The 8,651-nt window shown below is 40.9% G+C and overlaps 1 pseudogene; it reads right to left on the reverse strand.

Annotated features, from left to right (window-relative positions):
* Positions 1-2,057: 2,057 nt before the first annotated feature.
* On the reverse strand, positions 2,058-3,286 carry LOC122744634 (annotated as a pseudogene).
* Positions 3,287-8,651: the final 5,365 nt, after the last annotated feature.

Genomic DNA, 8,651 nt, shown 5'->3' on the forward strand with positions numbered 1-8,651 from the left:
TCTGTAGTAGAATTTGAATGCCCGACAGTTCAGCTTAAGAGAGAACCTCAGTGTCTGGTACCTGATTTTGTCAGGTAGTCTTCAAAATCTTCCTAAGGCAATTCGAATAGAAGGGATTCAGTTTCCTGGCTTGGCACTGGTAGACTGTCCAAGTTTCACAGGTATACAATGAGGTCAGCACAATGTCTCTGTAGACTGTCGGTTTGGTAGGCAGCCTAATACCTCTTCTCTCCCACACATTCTTTCAGAGCCTCCCAAAACCTGAGCTAACTCGGACAATGTGTGTGTCAACTTCATCATCTATATGTCCATCCCTCAGAAATATACTACCAAGGTAAGTAAACTTATACACAGCATTCAAAATTTCTCCATTTGCTGTAACTTATAGTTGTATGTATGGGTAGTGCAGTCTTACCTGGTGAAGAACCTGTTTTCTTGGTGGTGTTAGGCCAAAATTAGCACAAGTAGCACAGAATTAATCTTTCCTTTGTTTGTTTCGTTGTGGTTTTGATCTGTACTTTGTTGCATCTTAGCATCAGAGGCTGCAGTGAGTGCACAATCATCTGAGAACAAAAAGTCACACACCAACTCTCCCTTCACTATAGTCTCAGCATATGGCCTTTTCAAGTTAAATAATTTACAATCAGTGTGGTAGTTGACCTTGATGCCATCTTTGTCCTCAATGAAGGCATCTGACAACATTGCTGAAAACATTATGCTAAAAAGTTTGGAGCAAGCATATAACCCTGCTTCACTCCACTGGTGACTGAGAAAACTTGAGAGTATTGTCCATTATCCAGAACCCAGGTAAGCACGCCATCTTGAAACTGGTATACAATACTGATGGACTTCTCTGGGCAACCACATTTTGCCATAATCTTTAACAGGCCCTCATGACTAAGAGTATCAAAGACCTTGGTTAAATCAATGTACATTGTGTAAAGATTTTTGTTTTGCTCCTGGCATTTCTCCTGGAGTTGTAAGGCAGTAAATACCATGGTGACCATCCCATGACCCTTTCTGAAGCAACAGTGGCTCTCTGGTAGATGACCATCTTCCAGTTGAAGGTTTAGCTTATTAAGTATTCTGGCAAGAATCTTTCTGGCAACGAGTAAGACACACACACACACACAAAGGTTGTCACACACAATGCCTATTTCCTTTTCCTTTATATAGATGGACCATGGAGGCATCCTTGATCTCCTGAGGGATAACCTCCTCTTGCCATATAATACAGATTTTTGTCAGCTTGCGTATGAGCAGTGTACCCCCTGCCTTGTAGATCTCTGCTGGAATGAATTAGCATCAGCTGCTTTGCCAAATGTGATGAGCATAACAGTATTCAAAACCTCTTCTTCAGTTGGAAGCTGAGCTAGAGAGGGATTGACTTCAACGTGAGGTAAACAGTGGCTTCAGCATTGATTGATGATGGTCTGTTGAGAACTCTATGGAAATGTCCAGCCCGTTTCTCTAGAATCCTGTCCTTATCACTGATCACTGTGTCTCCATCAGTACTGAGTAGTCTAGATGCACCAAAAGTCTTTGGCCCATAAATAGCCTTCAGAACATTGTAAAACACTTTGTATTGGGGGCAGCTAGGTGGCACAGTGGATAAAGCACCGGCCCTGGATTCAGGAGTACCTCAATTCAAATCTGGCCTCAGACACTTACTAGCTGTGTGACCCTGGGCAAGTCACTTAACTCCCATTGCCCTGAAAAAAATAAAAAGAAAAGAAAAAAAGGAAAAAGAAAAGAAAAAACCTCTTTGTATTGTTACTATCAGCATAAAACTGAATTTCATCTGCTTTATTACTGAGCCAAGCATCCTGAATCTAAGTTTTTCTTGCACTTTACTTTTTTGAATATTAAAATCAAATTTATTTTTTTGTAAGAACAACTTTACTGCCAAATTGAGTCAACAATATCAAATGAGTACTGTCATTTTCATTAAGAAAATTCTATTTTTTGAAAGAGCTGTCCACAGGTGATCTCAAAGTACATATCTGCACCTTATCTGGAAACAACTTAGCAAACCAGAAGTCATGAGTTTCCTCTTTCTAGTTGTATTCTTGAAGAGCCTGAGCCATGAAGAGTTTGCCCAAGTTCTGTGCAGTGAACTCTTTGATGTTCTGGAAGTAAGTATTAATTTGGTCTACAATAAGGAGAGAATCCATCCTGGCCAGTGGCTGAGGAAGTTTGAAGAGTTTGGACATGTCCTCTTCAGGCAGAGGAGGTTCTCCTTGGCTCTGGTGCTGTAGATTCTCCTGCTGGCGGCACTGCTGATTCAGATGTTTCTGTTGCTGCTGCTTACTGGTGTTTCTCATATACATGTTATATTTGTTTGGGTTGTTTTTTTTTTGGTGAGGCAATTGGGGTTAAGTGACTTGCCCAGGGTCACACAGCTGGTAAGTGTCAAGTATCTGAGGCCAGATTTGAACTCAGGTCCTCCTGACTCCAGGGCTGGTGCTCTATTCACTGTGCCACCTAGCTGCCCTCATGTACATGTTATATTTAACAATGTCCTGGATCGTTTCATCCACTATGTCCATCAACAATTGCAGTCTCTTCCCAGATGATTACTGCTGGCTAGACTGAGCAATTCATATTTATCTGCCAAAGCTGATTTTTTTTCTAGTTCCCACATTAGTACATTGATCAGATGTGAATTTTTAATTATAATTGAAACTTCTTCAAATGTGCTCAAAGGTGATGATTGCCTTTTTCAGTGCTTCAGGAGAAAAATATTTCTCTTTTCAAACTTCCATTAGTTTAGGAGTCAGCCTGTATGCCTTCAATGATGGAGACCCTTGAGCAGTTTTTTGTGGGACCATAAATGAGAATTACAGACTCTTCAATTGCATGTTGGTAACTGAATTGGGAATCCAGAAGAGCATGGGTGACAAAAGAGCCATAGTATGTAAACTGGTACTAACCAACATGAAGATGATCGATATTTATGTGATGAAGACTGCACATCATTTCCATCTGATATTGGACTTCATCAGAAACAGTATCATCTTCTGTGTGCTGGGGAAAGGGAAAACAATTAGTGATTTCAAGTCTGTCTTCCACCACCAGTCCCAAAGTACTCCCTGATAACTTCATTCCCCTGTCCTTCTTCTTGGTAATGTTTAATTATTTTCAAAACAACCAGGCTGTTAATTTGCACTCGCTTCACGGCCAAATCTCCTGACCTGCCTTTGGCTTTTCCTTTGCTGGAGGCTGCACTGGTTGTAGAAATCGAATTGGTGGAGCTAGAATCGGTACCTTCTTTATGCGATGCCATCTTAGTGGAAGGACTAGAGGAAAGAGCCACTTTACTTTTGATGAAGTTAATGCTGCCTTTTTTAGAGGTAGATGAACTATCCTGCTGGTAGACCCTGTAGGATTATTATTTTTTATTTAGTAGCTTCTGAATTTCCCCATCATTTTCATCAAACCAATCTTGATGTTCACAAGTGTTCTGGCCCAAATCTCCGAAATTGCCCACTCCTTTTCTGGCCTACTGTTACCAACTGCTTGTTGGCTCAGCTTTGTCTCAAAGTCCAGTAACAAACTGTTCACACATGGAGAAGTGTTCTAATCTGTTGTTACTGGGTCTTCTGCTTTGTTAAATGTGATTGTTTAGCTTGGAGATGATAAGTCTATGATTGGTCCGGCACTCTGCACCACACATTGCCTTTGTCACTTCATGTCCTATCTGTCTTTTCTCCTTTAATGACATAGTCTATTAAATGCCAATGTTTACTGAGGGCCTACATCCATGAAGTTTTGTTGCTTTTGGGAAAAAGAAAGACAGTGTTATCAATGAGAAGGTCATGAGATGCACAAGTCTTTAATAGTAAATGACCATTGCTGTTTCTGTTTCTGACTCTATTCTCCCATGTCTCAAAGTCTGTGATTAATCTGTGTTAAAATCATCCAGAACTACAGGGATATCCTCTTTTAGCCACATTTATGATGAAGGTTTCCAAGTTTCATAAAATTTTTCTTTGACCTTATCAGGGTTTGTCATTGTGAAACCGTATGCACCAATGATGTGGCATGACCCTTTCTTGTAAGTGGCAATTACATTGTCATAAGTCTGTCATTCATTCCTGGGAGGCATAGAAGCTCTTGACTGCAATTAATTTGATTGTGAAATCCATGCCAACTTCAGGTACTCGCCATCACTGTAGCTCTCCAGAAAATCTATCTAGCTCAATCTCGATACTTTGGCCTTCAGTTACCAGCCTTGCTTCACTCAAGGCTGATGATATATGCTAAGTTCTCTAGTAAGAAGAGCTGTTTGTTTTTCAGGTCTACTGGATTTCTTGTTATTGTAAACATGTCATGTTACATGTAACAATGATGAGTGGATCATCTTTGCAAAAGTTTTCGTACATGTTTTTGTATTTGGCCATAGGGTGGGTTCCGCAGCTGCCTTATCAACAGGCCAGGGTTGGTAAAACAGACACTTTCTAGCCCCTTCCTTCACACTATAAGGTGAGTAGTGTTTGGTCCTTAAGAAGGCTGCTCAAGTAGGATTTCCAGAGAAACCTGGGAAGGCCTTACATGAACTGATGCTGAGTGAGATGCAGCAGAACCAGGAGACCATTGCGCACAGCAACAGCAAACATTGTGGTGTTAAGGGGCTAAAATTCTAGCTAGGATGTCTAAAATCTAATGAGTGGTTACCTTAAATTAGAAGCTTTAGCAAGAGTTTAGATTTTTATAGCATTTATTAAAGTGCATTAGAAGCTAGTGATCAGAGAGAAAGGGGCCAAGACGCCTTCCCCATCTATCTAAGAGAGCCAGCATCTCTTCTTCAGCCAAGCTGAGGTCCAGAGCTGAAAAGACCTAGATCTTCCTTCCTCCTCCCAGAAGGCTCCTATCCAACAGGAAACAGGGTCATTAACACACACATCTCCAAGCTAATTGGCTGGTAACTTTGACACAACTAACAGGCAGTTCTATAGATGTAAGTTTTGGATGCCAGGCAACTTCTGGACACTAAAGTCACATGGTTTCTTTTCATGGTGGAGCTTCCCTGCAATGTCTTTCCCAGCAGGTGTTGTCATTCCAATTCTTACAGTGTGATGATCAAATGTGGTAGACTTGGCTCTTTTCAGCAGTGCAATGATCAAGAGAATTCAAAATACTCATGATAAAAAATGTTCTCCACATCTGGAAAAAAGAACTATGGATCCTGAATGCAGATTGAACCGTATGGTTTCTACTTTTGGCTGTTTTATTTCTTTTTTGAGGTTTTTCCCTTGTGTTTTGATTCTTCTTTCACAATATGAATAATGCAGAAATATGTTTAATGTGATTGTACATCTATAACCTATATCAGATTGCCTTTTGTCTTGGGGAGGGGGGAGGGAAAGAAGGGTGGGAGAAAAAAATTGGAACTAAAAGTCCTGTGAAAACAAATGTTGAAAACTCTCTTTACATGTAACCGGAAAATAATAAAATACTTTAAAAAGTATATAAAATAAAAATAAGGCTGCTCAGATACCCAGGGGACTGTCGAATCCCATTGCTACCTCAGTTCAGTGAGAAGGTAACCATTTGGCCTGGGCTATATGTGTGAAGAGTTGTGATTACAGCTTCCACTGTACCCACACCTGCTGCTTCATCATCAGCTACTGAGGCAGATAAAATATCAAGATAGTAAAATAGTAATGTAGTAAAATAATAAATAATAAAATAGTAAATAGTTGAATAGTAAAATAATAAAGTAGTAAAATGGAATGGGTGATGCCTTTTGACTCTCGAATAAATTGGATTTAAGTGAGGCAAGAGTCTCACTCTTTCTTCCAGAGTCATCAGAGTCCAGTGGCAAGACAAAAGTCAATATGACTGGCAATGGCTCTGGGTGCTGTGGATGACCTTGGCATCTTAGGTGTCTGATGAAGCTCTAAGTGCCTCAATACCTGCTTCTACAACCTTCATAGACCATTTTAAAAAACATGTTCACACCCACCTATTCACATACTTGAGGTAGATTCTCCTCTAATTCACCCATCTATCATTTACTCTCAACTTGGTTTAGCCCATCTACTGAGATAGTTTTATGGGAATGTAACTGCTGTGCATGCTACAATTTCTTTTGGAGCCACAGGTGAGAGCTAGCTGGCAAGTGGACACCAAAGGTGGATGAGCAGCCCTGAAGAGTTTGGTAGCCCTCATACCTGAAATACTAGTCTTCCCTGAACACACCATCCTCCCCACCCACTAACTATACTTTTTAGAAGGCACTCTGAGCCCCCCCCAAAAAAAACATTTAAAAATTTTTTTTTTTTTTTTTAGTGAGGCAATTGGGGTTAAGTGACTTGCCCAGGGTCACACAGCTAGTAAGTGTTAAGTGTCTGAGGCCAGATTTGAACTCAGGTACTCCTGACTCCAGGGCCAGTGCTTTATCCACTGCGCCACCTAGCCGTCCCCCATTTAATTTTATGTTAAAAAATTAAGTTTATTTTAAACCTATTCCTTGTAGTTCCAAAAATTAGGAAAAGTCACATTTCTGGAGAAAGCAATGGGCCTAATGGGAAGGACAATTGTTCTGGAGTTCAAATCCCACTTTGCGATCTCCTTGTTTGACCTTGAGCCAGTGAATTAACCTCTCTGGACTGGTAAAATGAGAGGGTAGCACTATGTGTCTCTTGGGCAGTAAGTTCCTATGTAAATTAATGTGTGCTCTAAGATACAGCTTCCTTGCCATTCCTCACTGAAGTCACCTCATCTCCTGACTATGAAGTTTTTCACTGCATGTCCTTGTCATGGGGAAAATGGGGTAGGGGGTATGGACATGGGGTAGGGGTAGGGGTTTGGGTTCCTTAGGAATTCCTCTTTAAAGAATTATACCCTCTTGCACACAAAATCAGTTAGAATAAGATGCTAGTTTATTTAGAGGAAGGGAAAGGGAAGGGAAACCATGAAAAAAGTCCTTGGACTTCTCATGGGGAGAAGGCATGGCACAGAGCATGGCTCTGAGATACCAATCTCCTCAAGCAGGAGATTGGAGGGTACTTTTATAGAGGACTGATGGGGGTGACCATCTGACTGTGGAAAGTTCTTTTAGTGAGGGAGGATCATCCCCCACTGGTGGTGAGTAGAGGAGTTGGGTGAGGGGTGGCTGCAGATCTCTCAAGCCATCTCCTCCTGTCACAAAGGCAGCAGCCCCAGGGTTGAGGGAGAGTAGAATGAAGGGTGGAAGTCGCAGAGCTACCTCAGTCCAATCTGGTTCCACTTATCTCTCTAGGCATGTTTGTCCTCTGGTTTAGTTTCTCAAGGAGAAGTTTCTTTGATGTGCCCCAGAGAACTTCTGGGGTGCTATGGGCCCATAACATCCTCATACCTGAAATTCTCTCCTTACTCATTCCACCTCCAGGCTTCCTTCACATTCCACCTAAACTCTTACCTCCTGAAAGAAGCCTTTCTCATACTCCCTTAATGGTAGTGCCTTTCCTCTGAAATTCCCACCAATTTATCCTGTATATATCTTGTTTATACATCCTAGATTGGATTTTGCCACCCCCATTAGATTGTAAATTTTGTGAGGAGAGTCTTTTTGACTTTTTTTTTAAACCCCATGTTCAATAGAGCTTAACATATAATAGGTGCTTAATGATGTTTGTTGACTTGATTCTAAGATCTTATGTAACAACGTAAATTAACTTTTGGGGGACATGAGTTTCATGTGCTTGAGAGCATTATTTTTGTTTGTTTGTTTGTTTTCTCTTTTTATCTCCCAGGGCCTGGTCTAGTGCTTACAAGACACCCTCTGCGCAATTAGTAACTGCATGTTGATTGACTGATGGGTAAAATAAGGATTTCTAAGTTGCTACCTCATCTAACAAACTGTCACTTCTTTTTTTTTTCTAATTAATAAAGTATTTTATTTTTTCCCCCATTACATGTAAAGACAGTTCTCAACTTTTGTTTATACAAGCTTTCCAATTTCAGATTTTTCTCCCTCCCTCCCCTCCTTCCCCCCTCCTCTAGACAGCAGGTAATCTGATATAGGTTATATATTTACATATACACCCATAATAACATTGAACATATTTCTGCATTAGTCATGTTATAAGAGAAAAATCAGAGCAATGACAAAAAACCTCAAAATAGAAAAACATCAGCACCAAAAACAAAAGAAACAGTATGGTTCATTCAGCATCTATACTCCACAGTTCTTTTTTTTTTCCCCCCTGGATTTGGAGATCCTCTTCTATCATGAGTTCTCTGGAACTCTTCAGTACCATTGCATTGGTGAGAAGAATATAGTCCATCACAGTAGATCAATACTCAATGTTGATGATACTGTGTACAATGACAAACTGTCACTTCTAAGAAGAGCCACCCTGCCACAACACCCCAACTCACTACGGGTTCCCAGTAGGGACAGACTGGGGAGAGCAGAATGAAGATGGATGGAGCATGGGAGAGCGAAGAGAAGAGAACAAAGGAAAAGGAGTCTATGGAGCAAAGAACGCATCAAAGTAACAAGGCAAAGGAAAAAGGGCGGAAAAGCTGGAAGCAGTAATTGGGGCAGCCCGGCGGCTCCACCAATCACAAGTAAACTTCCTCGCTCAGCCCTGAAGAGAACTTCCTGAAGCAACAATTAGAACAACCCAGTCGACATCACCCTCAAGGCAGCCAATCGGCGG

Source organism: Dromiciops gliroides, chromosome 2 (assembly GCF_019393635.1).
Source record: "Dromiciops gliroides isolate mDroGli1 chromosome 2, mDroGli1.pri, whole genome shotgun sequence".
NCBI classification, from domain to species: Eukaryota; Metazoa; Chordata; class Mammalia; order Microbiotheria; family Microbiotheriidae; genus Dromiciops; species Dromiciops gliroides.